The sequence below is a fragment of the Trichoplusia ni genome, chromosome 8, assembly GCF_003590095.1.
Source record: "Trichoplusia ni isolate ovarian cell line Hi5 chromosome 8, tn1, whole genome shotgun sequence".
Classification (NCBI taxonomy): Eukaryota; Metazoa; Arthropoda; class Insecta; order Lepidoptera; family Noctuidae; genus Trichoplusia; species Trichoplusia ni.
In genome coordinates, this window is record NC_039485.1 from 8201667 (window position 1) to 8219132 (window position 17466).

Sequence of the window (17466 nt, forward strand, 5' to 3'; positions counted from 1 at the left end):
TTGTACAGTAACAGAATTTTATTTAATGCAGATCCATCTCGCACTTTAGCCGATATTGTACAAAAAATTATAATATCGTTTCCATTCATAATAATAGGTATTGATAGTTAATATTACATAACTCTTCACACAGTTACAATCATGAAACACAAATATTTAAATCATTCTCTACACTAGAATCCCTCGAGTTTTAAGTATTTCTCTTCATTTATGACTATATTATAATTATTTTACATTACAATAAAATTGGGCCTACCTATTTACGTATGACAAATGCTTCGTAAAGGACAAAATTTACGTATTACATTCATGAGCACGTTTCGAATTAAAATAAATTAACGATTTCGTTGAACTGTAAACTTATCAGTTTGAAAATGCCGCAAAATATTTGTGAAATATTAAAACAAGTGTACGAATTTCGAATTCCCTGGATAGTATACAATAAATTTGTGATTATTTATTAAGAAGCTTTATAAATAAGTATTTATTATTTACAATATGTAACAAAAGTTCATCAATAAAATTTAGATCAAGACTCTTTCAGTTAAGTAGTGCAAAGTACACGACATTACGATCGTTGTTTAAAATAACACAATAAACCATTATCGTGTCAAAAAGGAACTATAAGGAGGTAATAAGATGAATCGATGTTTCATAAAAAAAACAATTTGGCACTTCGAAGGGCGTTAATTAAAAATAAAAGTGCCGAAAGAATCTCGATTAAATTTTACTCGATCTATCGCGTCGTAACTACATTATACAGAAGAAAAAATTACGTATATGTTTATAGGAATCCAAAAATATTACCACTACTGTATCTTAAAATAAATTACATTATCTATTACTTAAATTTAATTAGCTATTCGTATACTGGGCACAACTAGTTTTGATTCATGTCATTTTAAGTGACTATAGGTAATCTATGTTTCTAAGAATAAGTTAAGCTATCGACTAATAAATGGAATATTTTTTTTTTCATACTAAAGCTTTTGTAGTTACGTATAGGATCTCTGGCGGGACGCAAGGGACTTCAATGTTTAATACATTAATAGAAAAAATTGGTAGGCACGAAAGTACGTCTTCAATTTTCAATTATCTCACAAATATACATACAATTATGGTAAAGTATACATTTGCCGAATGCGTCGCGCCAGCAAAATATATTGTAAGTAAGTCTGTAAATGTATCACTATTATGCGTTGCAAAGACGTATACAGACGTTGTACATCAGATTTCGGTTACAAGTACACATATATTAGTCTTAATATTTACATTACAATAATTTGTTTCGACGTACACTGCGACCTGAGCGGATGATAGTGAGAACGAACGCGATACAATAATCTTAGTCAATATTCGTATAACGTTATGTCTGGTCAAAACATTGAGTATTACAAACTCTACACCACAATACCTACTAGATTAATATTAAGATGAAAGTCCCGTGTCGCAGTGCATTCACACTCCTCCTGCTTTAACATCAGCTCGCTATCAAAGACTTTAAGGATATGAACTCGTCTACATATGAACTATTGGCAATCTTTCCATCACAAATAATTCCATACTGTATTTACCTAATCGTATAATCGGCATCACAATAATACAAATAAAAATAGTAACTATAAAGAGCTGTAAAACCCACCTCGGTTCGACACCGCGTTTTGGCAGATAAAGTGCGATTTCGAGTGAGCGATAGTGGGGCACGATTCGCACGATAAATAAAAACACAATTCCATTTGAAGCTCGGAGTTGCGGCGCGGCGGCCGTGTCCCGTGTACCTCAGCAGGCGTTCAAGATTTATACAGGGAGATGCGGAACAATATATCACGGAACAGTACGCGGGAACTCGACCTATTCCTAGCGCGGAGCAGCCACCGTCCCGATGGAACATGATAGCAGATCACCCGACAGATAGCGACAGCCTCACAACTAACGCCATGTCGTCTGGACAATAACTGTACGCTTTCTAATGGTTCTATCCTCGATATAGTGCAGGCTCACATCTTATTCCGCACCAGTTACGCAACACATCGATACCATCGATTCATATCAATCGAGTCGACTATTTAATATCATCTCCTTATTAACATAATGTATTCGTATGTAAGTCAAGCTAAGCGATAAATAAGCGAAGACCGAATTGCGTATTTTTCATCCGAGCTTCATATAATTTATAGTCGACGATGATATCGCGACTGGTTCTTTTATTTGTGAAATAGTGATACGCGGAGTGTGCTCGGTAAGCGTTACTAACGGGAAATTTTGACAATAAATCTCTGGCAGTCGATTGCCTAAGCGTTCGTGTGGGCTGGCGTAAAAATTTATTCGACAGTCGATTTTGATATCTTGATCTCGCGACGTCAAACCGCGTCGGGGCGTGCGGAGTCGACCGACAATATGACAATCGAAACAAATGCATCACGACAGCGGGTACATGGAGCGCGCTAACTCACACACTAGTGCGGCCCTAAGACCTACCAAGCATCGACAACGCTTTACACGCGACGACCACCTGAAACAAAAGGAAAAGCGAAATTAATTAAAACGCCAATCATAAAAAATTAAAAATGCAAATAGCTTATTTGGTTCCGAGATAAATAATTTAAGCGGGGTTAGCCAAACAGTGTATGAAACATTCGATATCGCTGTTGTTGGTTTAGGATAATTGGAAGAATATATTCAGCATATTGCTGAGGAGATACATGTGACGTTTTTTAGCTGTATTTATAGACGCTTGGCACTAGTCGGTAACAATTTAAAATCTAAAGCGCGACGATATTTCATCAGATCGGAATACGTTCTCATAAACAAGGGCGGACTTAAAATGCAAATAATTTCGCGCGAGCCCCATGGGCATGTTAAAACAAACTCAGCATTCTAACAGCTTTTCATTATTTATCGCTTACGCTCACGGAACGGCGAATTTTTTTTTCAGTTAAAGTTAATTTCTAGCGTAATGCGTATTTGATAAAAGGCTGTATCTCTGGCAGCCAGGCTCCGTCGAGCCGGCTCTGAAATTAAGATGTAACATGATGCGAGAACGAGCAAGAGCAGCTAGATTTATTGCTATACCACTTTGCATATGCTGATTTACAAAGACGGTGGAAATACTACGAGCGGTTGCGTGTGCGACAAATGTGATTTAAGTGTGTCAGTTCATAAAACAGTTCTTAAATCATAATAAAGCGTGAGCTCATGTGGTATAGTAGTCAAGGGTTAAAGAATTAAGTCAAACAAGAAATAAACAAGTTAGTATTATAATACCACAATTAGTGTAATTTGATAAATTTTAGAAAATGTACCTAATAAAAACCCAGAAATAATTAAAAGATAAAATAATTTAAGATGAATTAAAAGCGAATAAATAGGTATAAACCAATGCGCATAATACTAGGTAATAAATTAGGTAAAACTTCAAAAAATCAAGTGGTATAATATTTATTATCAGCTCTATACAGATACGGCGCTGCTGATGTGGCCCATTCGCGAGGCAGCGCGCGCGAGAGGGACGACGTCTGGCGATCCGCAGTCAGCAGAAAGAAACACATAACAGAAACGTTCGTACTTGCCTCACAAAATGTTTTATTATTTAACGGAATTTAATTGCTTTATTTATTTTTTCTAGACACATAGTCGAGACCAAGATTTTCGTAAAGTCCAATAGCACCTTGTTTATGTGACCATTATGTGGCGACACTAAAATTTAATACCTTCAAGAATTTATATCGTATGTAGGTCAAACGTTTGATTTAACACCGAGACAATCAGTACGAACGCAATTTATAGCATAAACAAAAATACACCTACGTTTCTCGAGGGAGTTCTCGCAAAAAGTCAAAGTAGTACAAAAAGCTTCGCCTACCATCCCGGTCAAGGAAAGTAATAAAGAAGAGGGACGCGAACCGAATAATTGATACGATTATGTGTTACTACTGTTGCGGAGATAAGGGTGATCACATACTGCGCGCCAACGGAATAGGAAGAAAATGAAAAAAATACTCGTTAACCCATACATCACCGGCACTTGATGCTTAGGCGCTTAAATGTAGAGTATGTTAACCCCAAATGATGTCACATGTTTTTTATTGCAATACATTACGTAATGCCGCCAGACATAACCTGGGCGTTCGCACAAAACTAAAACAAATAGTGAGGATGCCTGCACGGGCGACGACCCCAAATGCGAGTAACACGAATTCTATTCTATTTCCAGATGTTGACCAGTATGCACGCAGCACCAAGAACAATGGAAGAAGGGCGCCGGGCGCTCCGTCAAGTGCGAGAGCCCATAAATCCAATAGGACGCGCAATTTGTTGAATTACAGCATGCGCCAGCCAGCCACCGGGCCGACGCGAAATTAGCTCCCACAGAGATAAATTGACGGCGGCCCGCTAAATAAATTATTTGGGAAAACCGAGAAAAAACGGGCGTCTTCCCTTGATAAGGGTTGCGAGTACTCTACCGTGGAAATAATGAATATCGACCGTCGACACGGGTACATGTGCTACATCCATACACATTGTTATCTATGTGAAACTAATATTAAATAACGTCATGTATTTTTGTACAGATCCCCGAGCAAAATTCAACAATCGCACTTAACATTCAGTAGCTCTATCAGCTCAATAAAAACATCAATCAAAATTAATGAACCACCCATTTGAATAGAACCACTTTATAAAATCAACACCTTAAACACACATTGACTTGTATCTGGTTTTGTAATTAACCAAGCAATTATCACCTAGAAGCCGTTATTTAATTCTAGGTATTTCTCACGACAATAAAAAAGGTAATTAAACCTCTATAGCTGACTTTAAGTCACTTTAAGTGGTACACGTGTGTACTTGTGTAAGATTGTGTGTCGAACGGCACTTAAGACTGGTAGCTGAAATCGTGAGCATTTTTGACGAATACCGGCTAATCTGATGGTGATTAAATGGCTTGCCAACATATGTTTTCTTTAACACTGACTTTTAGGTGTCAATATGTTTAATCCACTAAACAACATGTTTAAACAAAACCATTTCTTTGAGAACAAGGATACACACAACATTTTTGAGAGATAGAATTGTTTCCACTAAAATGATTATATCTTATAATTATAAATGATCAAAATTTTATGGGAGAAAGTTTTCTTTTTAATTGTCCTCGTTGTATTAAACTCAGGAAGTCCTCCCATTGATGTTTTATGTATTAGTAACATAAATGCTGACTGGATATCTTCAGACCAATATGTATGCATATAGGCTAATACAACATTTTGTACGTGTCGACACAAAAATCTCATTTAAAGTTGTTTTTTAACACAAACATCCCTCAAAAGGGCTGCATCACCCTTTCTTTCAGCGGGATTAATCTTAGTTGTATATTCAAGATTTAGGCGGCAATAAGAAAGACGCATAGGTGGGCTTACGAAGGGGCGAGACTGGCAAATTGTCTCAGATTCCACCCCAGCCTGTAAGGATTTTATTACATTCGTTAACGCATATAAGATTAATGTGAAAATACTTTACATTTGTATGTAAATTCTATATGGATTACGTAGGGCTTAAACAAAGGGTTTAAAAATGATAACCGCGATATATTTCTGCGAGTAAGCATTAGTTTTTTATAGCCTAATTTATTATTTCAATTTAAATTAGAAGCTGTTTTAAATTGCGAAATGTATTTATAGACTTAGGGATCCCAAAAAGACTAAAAGTTCCAACATTAAAACATAACCTTAAAATATTCTTGTTCTTATGACACCTGCAATAAATCTTGCCAAAAGCTTAACCGAGTTAAATTCGAATCAAGATTAACACCACCATATTGGAATCGTAACGGCAAAAATTGGAACAACCAATAACATTCGAATTCAAAAATTGGAATAGGGGTTCCATTTTAAAAGGAGTTTGCTCCACCCCGCGTACCTGCGCCGAGTGGCCATCAATTTATCTACATCCCCACCCGACGTGTGCGGGCCCTGTGTGACGTGGCTCCGTCCTGAACGCCATTACTGTACCGTCTATTGTTAGAATACGTTCAAACACTACAATTCATAAAAAGAACACTAAAAGTGGCGCAGAGGTGTGAATTTTCGGCCAATGTTCATTTGTTTTTACTTCAGATTTTGATTTGATTGTTTAAGTATCGCAAATAAATTTTGCATGTTGTATTTGAAATGAAACCGTTATAAAAATCTTATGTGTAAATAACGTACAATCTAACGCAATTCGTTTTGCAAGTAATATTAATATAAAAGGGTACTGTGATTTTTTCCCGCACGATCCGCCCCCCGCCCGGTACATTTATCAGGATTCTGAACGGCACAAGCTAAAATTTTGGACGCTTTAAGCTGGGCGTAAATTTCACAAAACATGACACGACCGCGTGAAAAAAAACACAACCGAAAAGTTACTCCAAGCGTTTGCTTGTGTATCCAATTCAAATGAAAATTAAATTCGGATTTTTAAGACTAATTTATCTATGATTAAAAAAGCTTAAAACTCTGTATTATTTAGTAACATCCGTATAATTTCGATCACACATTCTAAATTCAAAACTTTTACCAGTTCGATAAAAAATCACTGTTTATTTAAATTTGACATAGATACGGCCAGTAACTCGTTACCGGGTACAAGCCTTCGATATTTAAATGCATTATTCAAAACACTATCAACGGTACTCTAACCTATAGGGCTTTCACATAAATCCCCATCTTTCAAGACAAGGCCAATTATACGGGAGTTTTAAAAAGGGAACCGTTACTAGGCGCATGCGCCATCGTTTGTCGCCGTAGTGAACTTTCACACTACACGATATTTATATTAATTTTATTTTTGGGCACAGCTAATGCGGTCGACGTGCTCAGACTAATCTTTCTTTTTTCTTGCTATTTATTTCTGTAACAGTTTGTTATGTGCCACCATTAGGTCGGGCATTTGAGGGTTGCAAGCGACAGTTATTTTAGGTTCTCATTTTAGTTATGACTTTATTTATATTGACGCTTTTGTTTGATATTAATACAAGCATCTCTAAAAACAAATGATTTTCACATAACTATAAAAAATTGTTCAGAAATGCTAAAGTATCAAATCAAATAATTAAACATACACAATGCTACAATCTAAGTACGTATACTTCTTATTTACCTAAACTATTATTTAAAATATTTACAAAGAATGTTCATACTATTTTGCTTTGAATAAATTCACCCACGCCCACGCACTATGTAAATTAAACCAAAAAATCCGAGAAAAAAGTTGCCAAATATTGTCATGAGAAAAAACTATTTAATCCGTAAAGTTTTGTAGGTTGGTAGTGGGGTATAAATCAAGCGGTCTTCGCTGGCGTCGATGCCAAGGAAATAAGATGATATCGAGTTGGCAACATCGCGGAGACGGTGTGTTGGTGTACTGGCGATGAGCTGCCATTGTTGTGGAGAGAGTGTGAGATGAAACGACGTGCACAGCTACGATATTCATCCTTTGATGGGAATACCTCGGAGTAATTATTTAAACATTTACTTTTTTTTCAGGACCGCGACTGAAATGAAATCAAAGAGCGATAATGTCATTAAGACAATATGTTTTATTAAACATTAAAATAAAAAAAAATGGTATTAGGTTATAAATCGCGAAGCTAACTCTAACATAAAACGGAAAAACGCAAGACAGAATTTGAAGATAAAAATGCGGTGCATCGGTTTTTAGGAGAGAGCTTGACAAAAAAAGTCTAGAACGTAAATAACTAGGTACCACAAAAATTATATGTACCTTTAAGTGCGAATCATGGTATTGAAATCCCATAATTCAGTTCTGACTGCTTAGTGTTCGACGACACACGCCATAAATCTCTGTATGATTTGTAATAAAACCTCCTTCCACCCGAACGTCTTTGTAGAGAACTTGACGTTTATTAAGTACCTGTGTATGTTTTATTTTTATTGCAGCTGTTAAAACAATTTCTCGTATATCTGTGAGGTGAGCAAAGGGTAATAGCGCGTCAGTCACGCTGCCAAATCGTGATAATTTGTGTCAGTTTAATTGTTTGTTGCATTTGTTAGGACAGCTGATTATAACCAACGGAACGATGGGAAATTAAGTACGGGAAATTCAACTTCAGCCTCTTGTGAAACTTTAACGTCTGTTTTCTGAATGGAAATAAACTTTCGGTAAAGTGACTTGTTGTTTCATTTACTATTTCCTCTTCAATCTATCATTTATGTTTTAGAATTATCGTTTTAAATCAATTTGATATGGTCATAAGATAAAGAAGAACACGGTCAATTATAAGTGTTTTTGTCAAGTCATATACCCGTTTATAGTACACAAACATACCTATATGTTTATCATAAAGTTGATTTGTGGCGCACTCTCTCGGAACATCGGCAAATTATAATCCTTCTTCCACAACAAACGGCCAATGGATGAAAACAATTTTCCCTCGAAAAGATTACATCCCGTCCGGCCTTTATTACTCCTAATCACGTGATCTAACAATAAACTATTTTTCACAATATTATTTAGTGAGGCCGTCCCTTCACACTTTCGTTTTTTCTCCCCTTTTACCAAGAAAAATAAGAGTCGTGAACATTCATCAACGATGACGGTCCTCGTTACCAAAATCACGTTTATCATAGATCTCTTCTCTAAGGTTTTAGTTTTCTTCGCCGCTGATAGAGTCTTAAAACAATTTTTCGTCCAATCAAATTAAGACTCACTATCCCGGATTGTAGGTTTCATTTTTGTTTGTCGTGCATCTGATATTAGAACAATTTTCCCGACAGTGCTACAAGGAAGAGTCGCGAGCCACACACGACGAATTACGAGCGAACCTGGGACGCGAGCTGAGTTATGTGCTCGCGATATATAATATTTAAGAATTATGTTTTATACTTGGTAAAACCTAGGTCGGTTTTGTGGTGGGTGTCCACTTAATTGCCGAGACACTATCGCGTGATATATGACTCTTAGATCTTTTATTTTGTCTAATGATGTAAGATCGAGATAAAACGAAACTTGATACAATACTCTCGGTGTCAGTAACTAATCGACATTAAAATGTTTGTACATTTTCTGGGAAGATTTAAAGGTCTAAAGCACAAGAAACGGATTTAAATCATCAAATTTGCTGGCAAAACATAGTTTCATTGATTAACGAATCTTCCTCCTTGTTATTGGCAACTAAAAGAAAAATATATCATTCGTTAACTAAACAAACTCAATAATTTACTTCGAAGAATTACGTAACTGAAAGACTAACATATATCTATGCTTTGATGCTATTCCTGTTTTTCTTTGACGTAGAGTCGGGCGTCTCACCAAACTAGTTCCGTATCAAACCTACGTAAGCAGACCTCTGTTCTTCTACGAGTATTTCGCAATCCGTCCCACACTTCTTGAGTTATTACCGGTATTTTTGGGTAAATATTACATATAACTGTCCCCTTTCATTACGAACACCGTCTATACATCATCGGAAAAGAGTTATCGAGTTCCGGTGAGTAAGTGCATATAAATTTTAATGTTTTTCGACAGTTTAAGTGAGTAAATTTTAATACAGTGTTCTATATAATGTAGCTTCATTGAATCACATTTATATTACTGAGACGTGCGCTACTTAAGATTAAATGTTTTATTTATGTTTTCGCATGACTCTTCACAACGAAATTAAAAGTGACACGTAAATTCGAAAGTCTGTTTTCTAATTCAAATTGAGAGCCCTAAAAACAAATGAAGGTAGAGATATTTGTAGTCATCTGTTTCTGTTAAGGAGATCTAATGCTGAGCTTAATTCGACGGCGGTAGGCATCTCAAAACCGACTCGTCAGCTATGCAGCAAGATGGCGTCGCTTGCGACACGATTTGTCAAAAGGAAAACAAACAGCCCAGAAATAGTTTGAGTTGACAAGTTTATAGCTCGCTCGTACCCACCCGACTATGTTACGAAATTATACTAACAGCTAAGGAATTTTATTCAACACCCGGGGCTTTTCCGCTTGCTTCCTCACTGATTTACATTGTATTTGTATCGCTGTTTTCTGTTTTGTATACGTTTTGTTGATGGCACAATGACGCACTTTGTACTACTGGCGTATATAAATGTTTTACCTGTATCCGCTTTTCCTGTAGATGTGTAATAACAAGCAAATCTTTATAACATAATTGGCTTTTAATACTTTGACCAGATCTTCAACATTTTAACAATAGATTATATTAGGTCTTTTGTTTGAAACGTCACTATCTTAACATTAAACACAGAGTCCTACGTTTATTAAGCACTATGCTAAACATTATAGTAACTACATTTGCATTTACAAGATTCTGAAAAAACAACTTACAAAATCAATTGAAAACAATGTCCACAGTCACTAAGAAGTCTTTTTGTTTCAGATAACTCGCTACACAGTAAAAGATGGATTTGCAGGTGATAAATATTAAAAGTCGACATAAACAAGTCCAAACACGTAACTAGTTTCTGTGGATATTTGTCTAAGCAAAAACCGTTGGATATAGAGGAAAGCGTAAGGCCAGCTTAAAACACCACGATTAATTTACCATGAGACTTTCAGCTAAATTATGTTAATATATGTGCATTTAAAATCGATAAAAGATTTATATTTCAAACTATTACGGACAATTTAAATATTTACTAAGACGCTCATCTTTATTCAAATTTATACATCATCTATTTTTAATTATTTTTTATCATCTGTGATCAGTATTTGAACGCGTACAGGAGTCTTAATATTTGTATTAAAAGAACTTAAATAAAAAAGCGTTGGTTCCAATCATACAAGGTGTTTAAACTCTTACTGTATTCAAGAATGATCCCATGAGAGACACAATATGAAGTCAAGCTGCCTTTGTCACTATCAAGTGCCATACTGTGAGTATTTTTGCCAAGACTACTCAAATAAATGTAAAATTTAGGATAATCATTCACAATCTTTAATTATTTTCGGACTCTTGAAGAAGGATTTTCGATAAAGCACTTATCGTATGTATCGATCAACTGTTTTCTCTACGAATAATCGGTATTAGAGTAATTTTATCTTCGATACAAACGCAGGTGTTATTCGAGAGTGTGCGGCCAACCTACAGAGGGTCGTTGAAGTTACGCGGGTAACAGCGCAACAAGAATAATACAAAATGTTTTTCATTTTCTTTATGTCACCCCCGGCAGTCGTAAAGGCATTAAGCGTGACCAAACTTTTGTTTGATACGTACAATATAAGTATGAGCGCATTGCTGTATCTGCCTAAGTCTTGCCCCTAAACTCTACGTCGGTTTAAAAATAAAATCTTGAGGAAAAAGGATGTATTTCGGTCGCTAAGGAACTGTTTCGGGATGATAGTATTTTTCTATGAAAATATTCTTATGTATTAACGTGAAGTTTACAAACATCTATTTTATAAAAGATAGTTATGCACAAATTTAAAAATAAAAGCATAAGCAAAAGTTATAGCTGCTGATCAGGTGTTGTATTTTAAGATTTTTAAAACAATTTAAGTTGAAATAAGTATTCTTCAAGAAATCTAAGTGATAGACAACATTAAAGACCCGTTCTCCCCTTCGAGTTCTAAAAATCACTATTCGTGACAAAACTGGAAACATCCCCATACATACATATGTTGCTTAAGTTTCCCCGATCAGAGGAAAATGGGGAAAAGTGTATGTTGCCCCAACGCACCATTGCCTTATACAAGAACGATTTTATTGTATTAAGATGATGTAACGTGATGTGGAGACGATAATGAATCGTTTTCACTTCATCCAAGTACGGTATAGAAAGTTTGTGAATGCTTTCCAGTAGAATAGTGTAGTAGTAGTCGTTTTATGAGTTCTCTGATGTTTCAGATGATTTTTGTTTTCTTTTGTTTTTATTTTTCTAGAACTGTTACTTATTATTGTGAATTGTATCTTTGTGATACGTTACGAAAGAGGTTTTTTGTACTTTACAGGTTTTCTTATAAATCTTTAGCAAAGAAGTTTCTGGAACAAAAATACTCTTTTTTCTTGATATTTTTAAGTTTTTTTTTTCTTTAGGTAAGATACATTCATCATTATACTATCAAAAAGATTTTCCTTCTAACAAATATTACAACTTAATTTCTAAATTAACCCTAAACAACAGGGGTGTCATTACATTATCAAATTGCTCAATTCTAAATTCAAACATGAATCGTTTGTGTCGTCCCTACTTCGTGAAGCGATGGAGCGGGAAGGCGGAGAGTTACCCGACTTTACCCAAGTAATTACTTTATTAGGTGATACCGGAAGACGGCTGCCCGCGAAATATGCTACGGTGACAACCCTAGCGACTATTTGTGTAAACAGTGAGTATCAAAAAACCGTTTAGAATACTCTAAGGATATAATTTCGAAGGATTTCAGTAAAAATCTGAAATCACTTGATAAAAGAACAACTCCAGTAACAAAGTGACTTCTGTAGCTCAAATAAAGAAATATTAAAACAAACTTCGACCTACCTATCTAAATCACGGGCGGCGCTCAAACTAGACACGAGAACACTTTAACGACAAATTAACAGCTTCAATTACTTACAACTACCGGTGCGCTATCGCAGCGGCAATGAACTAGCGACTACCACCCGGACCTACCTGTGGCTCGCCTCCTAATAGCCCGGTAATAATATTTTATGGCCATTACCTTTGTAAACACGGATAAAACGTTCTTACGCGACCTCACCATGTAAAAAACGGGCGACAATTGCGTTAACGGGATTCCTTTTTTGTTATTTCCGAAAAAAGAAACAAAAGACTATGAACAAAACGTTCTGTTTTTGAATTTTGTATTCCCTTTTAAAGTATTCTTTTTGCTATTTTTTATTCATAAAAAATGACAATCGGCTTTTGACAATTTGGAATACAAAACAATTGAATTTTGGAGAAAGAAACTTTTGTTCGTTAAGTGTATTTGTTTTAATAGAGAAAGCTTGATGCAACGACAGCAAAGTATCGTTCTAGGAAGTCGCCGACGGGATGGGGATGTGCCAAAAAGAGATAAAGTAGTTTTATTGATCTATACGGACGTTCGGGTGGCGCGAGTGTGAGTTGAATGAAACGAAGATAACTTGCCGCCCCAACTTGTTTTGTCCTTTTTTCTCCAGTGGATTTTCGGTGGTTGCATCCCTCTCGGGCCACGTGACCTAAGCAGGGTGTAACTCACCCTACAGCGGCCATAACTTACTCATAGCGATAGGCGGTACGGTCGCGAAAAACATGTCTACATTATTCTTATTTTTAATTTCTTTTTTGTTACATTATTTTAGGTTTATTTTTTATTTGAAACTTGAGACTTTTTGTTCTACATATTTAATTGGATGGTTGAATTGGGATTTAAGATTAACACGTGACAAGGACTCTCGTTTTTTCTTGAATCCTATTAATACTTAGGTAAAACTAAGTTCTTCACGACAATGTTAAAACTAAAATAGACCACGTAAAATTACACCATTACTGAGTAGAGACTGATATTAAAACATACTTTAATAATTAAATAAAAACAAAAAACATTAATATCATAACCATACCGGGAAATAACTTTTTATTTGGTGCTGTTCAGCCCAAATGTGCATCCCATAAATTACGTCTCTCCTTCAGTATTTCTTTCTCTGTCTTGATTTATTTTTTGTCTTGTTCCCTCCCTCCGTTTATTAACTGGCTAGCTCAATTCACTTGGGCTTGTATCGTATTTTGTTGTGTAAAAAGTTTATTAGAAATCTGTTCTTCATTGTATGTTTGTATAACAACTACATAAGACTTTTAAATAAAAGAAGTTTCATTCAAGAATAAAGTCAAATTTATACTCCGATTAGCATAATCAAATAAATTAATTCACAAAACCAAAACATTTTCGGAATAATCTGTTTAAAACGTAATTCAAGTTCAATGGAACCGCTCAATGAATAAAAGTGTGTTTACAATATTAATATAAAGTGGCAGTAAAACCCGTAAGCCAAACAATCACGGCCGAGGTGTTAACCGATCGTAAAAGTCAAGTTAACGATCATCATAAACGTGTCGTAAAACAAATAATTAGCTGCTGTTCACTCAGAGCCACTCGGATATGAGATAAAAACGTGTTCGTGTGATTCGTATGACGATAAAGACCCTCCATTGATTTCTTATTATGTAGACTAAAAATTAAATTTGAATTTTGAATTCCATATTTAGATTTGATTTAATTGGAGTATCTAATTCTTTATAATATATGAAACTTATGATAATTATTTTCTTTTATTTTAATGTAAATATCAAATTACAATATTAAAATGTCAACATTGCTCTTTCGTTTAGAAGGATTACAAATTGAATAATATGATCAGTACTATATTCAGAGAGGTCAGGCATTCGACTATGCGCATGAGTTTAAATGTAGCGCCCTCTGTTATTGAATAGTAGAATTATAAAGCACATCGATCAATATTTAATTAAGAATAATCGTGTTTATTTCATTTTAAAATTTTGAATTATTATTTGTACAATATTCAACACTTGTATACGATTCATAAAATCATAATTAATAAATTTAATACTCCATTTCACATTTTTTCCTCAATGAACAAAAAAATACACACTTAGTATTTTTAATTAAGAAAGCATGAGTTTGATTCTTAATGACTGTCTGCCATATCTAATTAAATGGATGCCATAAAAGACGTGTTAAAATACTATAATCAGTTCAAAAGGAGTTAAACCAATAAATTATAGAGTAGTAAAACGTTAGAAAATATTATGTACATTAGCACATTGAAGCCGTAGACAACCTGACGCCCATTTGAATGAAGCTTTATAGCCTCATAAACCACCACTTGCGGTAATAAAGTGATTTATCCCATAAAATAACAGCTGATCGCCGTGATTACGCACAATACGAGCGAACTCATAATTTTACAGCCAATTTACAAACAATAAAAGTCGTTCTCTTGTCTTACACGCCCATTCGCCCTCCGATATCTCCATATTCGACGGTCGAACGTCGTAACTCGTAACTTTTATAACCCAATAAAACCATAACCTCGGTCCTCTAACTTAACGTCGTATAACTCACAATCCTCGTTAATAGATGGCGTTCATCGCTCAGCGCTCGCACTGCCATCTGTGAGTGAGTTTGCGAAGCTTTTTATGAGCCATTTGAGGTCGTCACGTCGTAAAGCAGATGTTTTATGGCTTCGATTGATGCCGCTAGTGTAGCACTGCGGACGAATTACATTACTGTGTAGCAACTCGAATGATTTACTGTGATGCTGTTACAAATATTGCATACAATTGACATATTATTATTCAAATCATGCACATAATAAATGTATAGATGAAACTTAATATGCATGCGTTATTATAGATATTTTGGTCTGATTTTTAACGGCTTATTTGTGTACAAATCATTAATGAAATTCGTACTTCATTTCACTAATTCCAATGCCTATTATTTTTCGCGGTTTGCTAAAAAGGATTATATGTATACATAATAATGTATATCTACATAAAACTGAATAAAAGTTACGTGTCGTGCAAGTAAAACCTAGGTAAGTCTAAGCACTTGGCAGTTTATAATAAACTAACTCAAAAGAATTTCCGTAGCGCAGGTTTCAAGAAACCCAAACAACTTGAAAGAGAATTCAGAAGTGTATTGTCGTGTTATATGAAGTGCCTGGCAATATACGAACTGTAAATTGCATCATAAACATTCGCTTGTGTCCCGTCGGCGGATTTTCCCTCGCTCCACAAGTTTAGTACCTCAAACGACCGCAAGCGACCAATGTCGCGTCGAGTGCCCGGCTGCGTGCCATCTAGCGGCGAGTCGCTGAACTTTATGGAACATGAGTCAGCTTGTCCGAAACACGACAGTGATGACTAACATTTGGAAATTTCTTTATGAATTTCTTTTATTTTAGTAGTTGCAAAATTAAAAGCGTGTTACAGTGTTTTTGTTAAAACGGTTTATGCTACATTAAATTAAAATTTTAGGTACGACATCACTAGATGGCGCTACTAATGCTTCGGTAGAGCAATATAAGTACGGAAGTCCCACAAGTATTATTTTACGCTTTTAACTAAAACATTTGGTATATCTAAAACGATTTTAAATCACATGTACTAAAGGATTCAGTTATTCATTTTCCTATGCAACCGAAACCGACTTGTGAGCTGTGCCAAGTGCCAACACGTAGGCCAACTCTTGGCATTGATGGTGAAAACATTATGGACAAAAGAAGATATAAATTCTGTGTATATTTTAGTTGAATGGGATTTAAAATGAACCTATGACACTGTATAATTTCGTCAAAATATCATAGACTTGTCTTAGATCATTAAAAATCATGTCCTCATTTAAAATACTTGTTTCTTATGAATAATAAATCTTTAAGGTAGTGCTATAAATAATAATGACTCAGATCTGTTATTGGCCAAAAACCAAACATTTCACATGACACTCAATTCTTATTGGACTGCAGTACATTGTTGGCTAATAGGTATGAGACTCTAAACAAAAGTGTTTTGAAATACTTATAAAACCTATTTACGAAGTTCTACCATACATACGTACTATAGACCTAACTTATATATTTCAAGAGCGAATCTCCAAGACCTTATTAAGCCGAGATTATGCACAAAACAGTTATTTCTCAAAACTTTCTAAAATCCACATAATTACATTCAGAAACAACTAATCCGATGCCAAAAGTTGCCCTGAAACAACATAAATTCGATTTAAAAACTTACTCGATATCTGGGGTAATTATAAAAGAGGGGGTGACTGACAAATCCCCGAATAAAACAACAAGGAAATAATTCCGGGCATAAATCGCCCTCTCGGTGTGAATAGAATAGCAATTATTTGGTTGAGTTGGTGCTGCTGAGCCCCTACTATTGGTACTCCAAAGTCGAATTGATATCACTTGAGGGAAATGAATGTGTGTGTACTCTGTGCACGCAATCAACAGACTAGTGTTCGGTGATAGGCAATGGAATGAATATCACACGAAAGTCACGAGTGATGTTTATCTTATTGCATGTGAAGTGTGGTGTGTTCCTATGACTTAATCAAAATGCTAGTTTTATTTACATAAAAAAGGCGTGCAGGCGTCAATTTATCAAATGAATCCCTGTAGGCAACTGACTCTACATTTCATTTAACGTATCTTAAATGTTTATTTGTTTTAACATTTTTTTAAAAACGGTAGGCATGTAAGTAGATAGTATTAGGCTCTACAATTAAAATTAAAAAATATATTCCTACTTAAGATTTTGAAATGAGATTCAAATAAGATTCTAGTGAGTTATAGGCAAATAGTAGGTCCAATCCTCACACTGATTCAACCACTATTATTAGAACTACCGCACATTTCCTGCACTCCAATCATATTGGCACTTTGAGGGTCATTCAACGATATGTCAGGGTTCTTATATGAATGGTCAAGCTTAGGGTAATGACAGGGTTGGCAATCACAAAA

General features: G+C 35.2%; 1 long non-coding RNA gene across 1 annotated transcript in view; it reads right to left on the reverse strand.

Annotated features, from left to right (window-relative positions):
• Positions 1–17466, reverse strand: part of LOC113496951 — a 27384-nt gene continuing 9918 nt past the window's right edge. Inside the window, exon 2 of the long non-coding RNA XR_003400859.1 lies at positions 1–2512. This is a non-coding gene — a long non-coding RNA (uncharacterized LOC113496951). The remainder of the gene's footprint in view (positions 2513–17466) is intronic.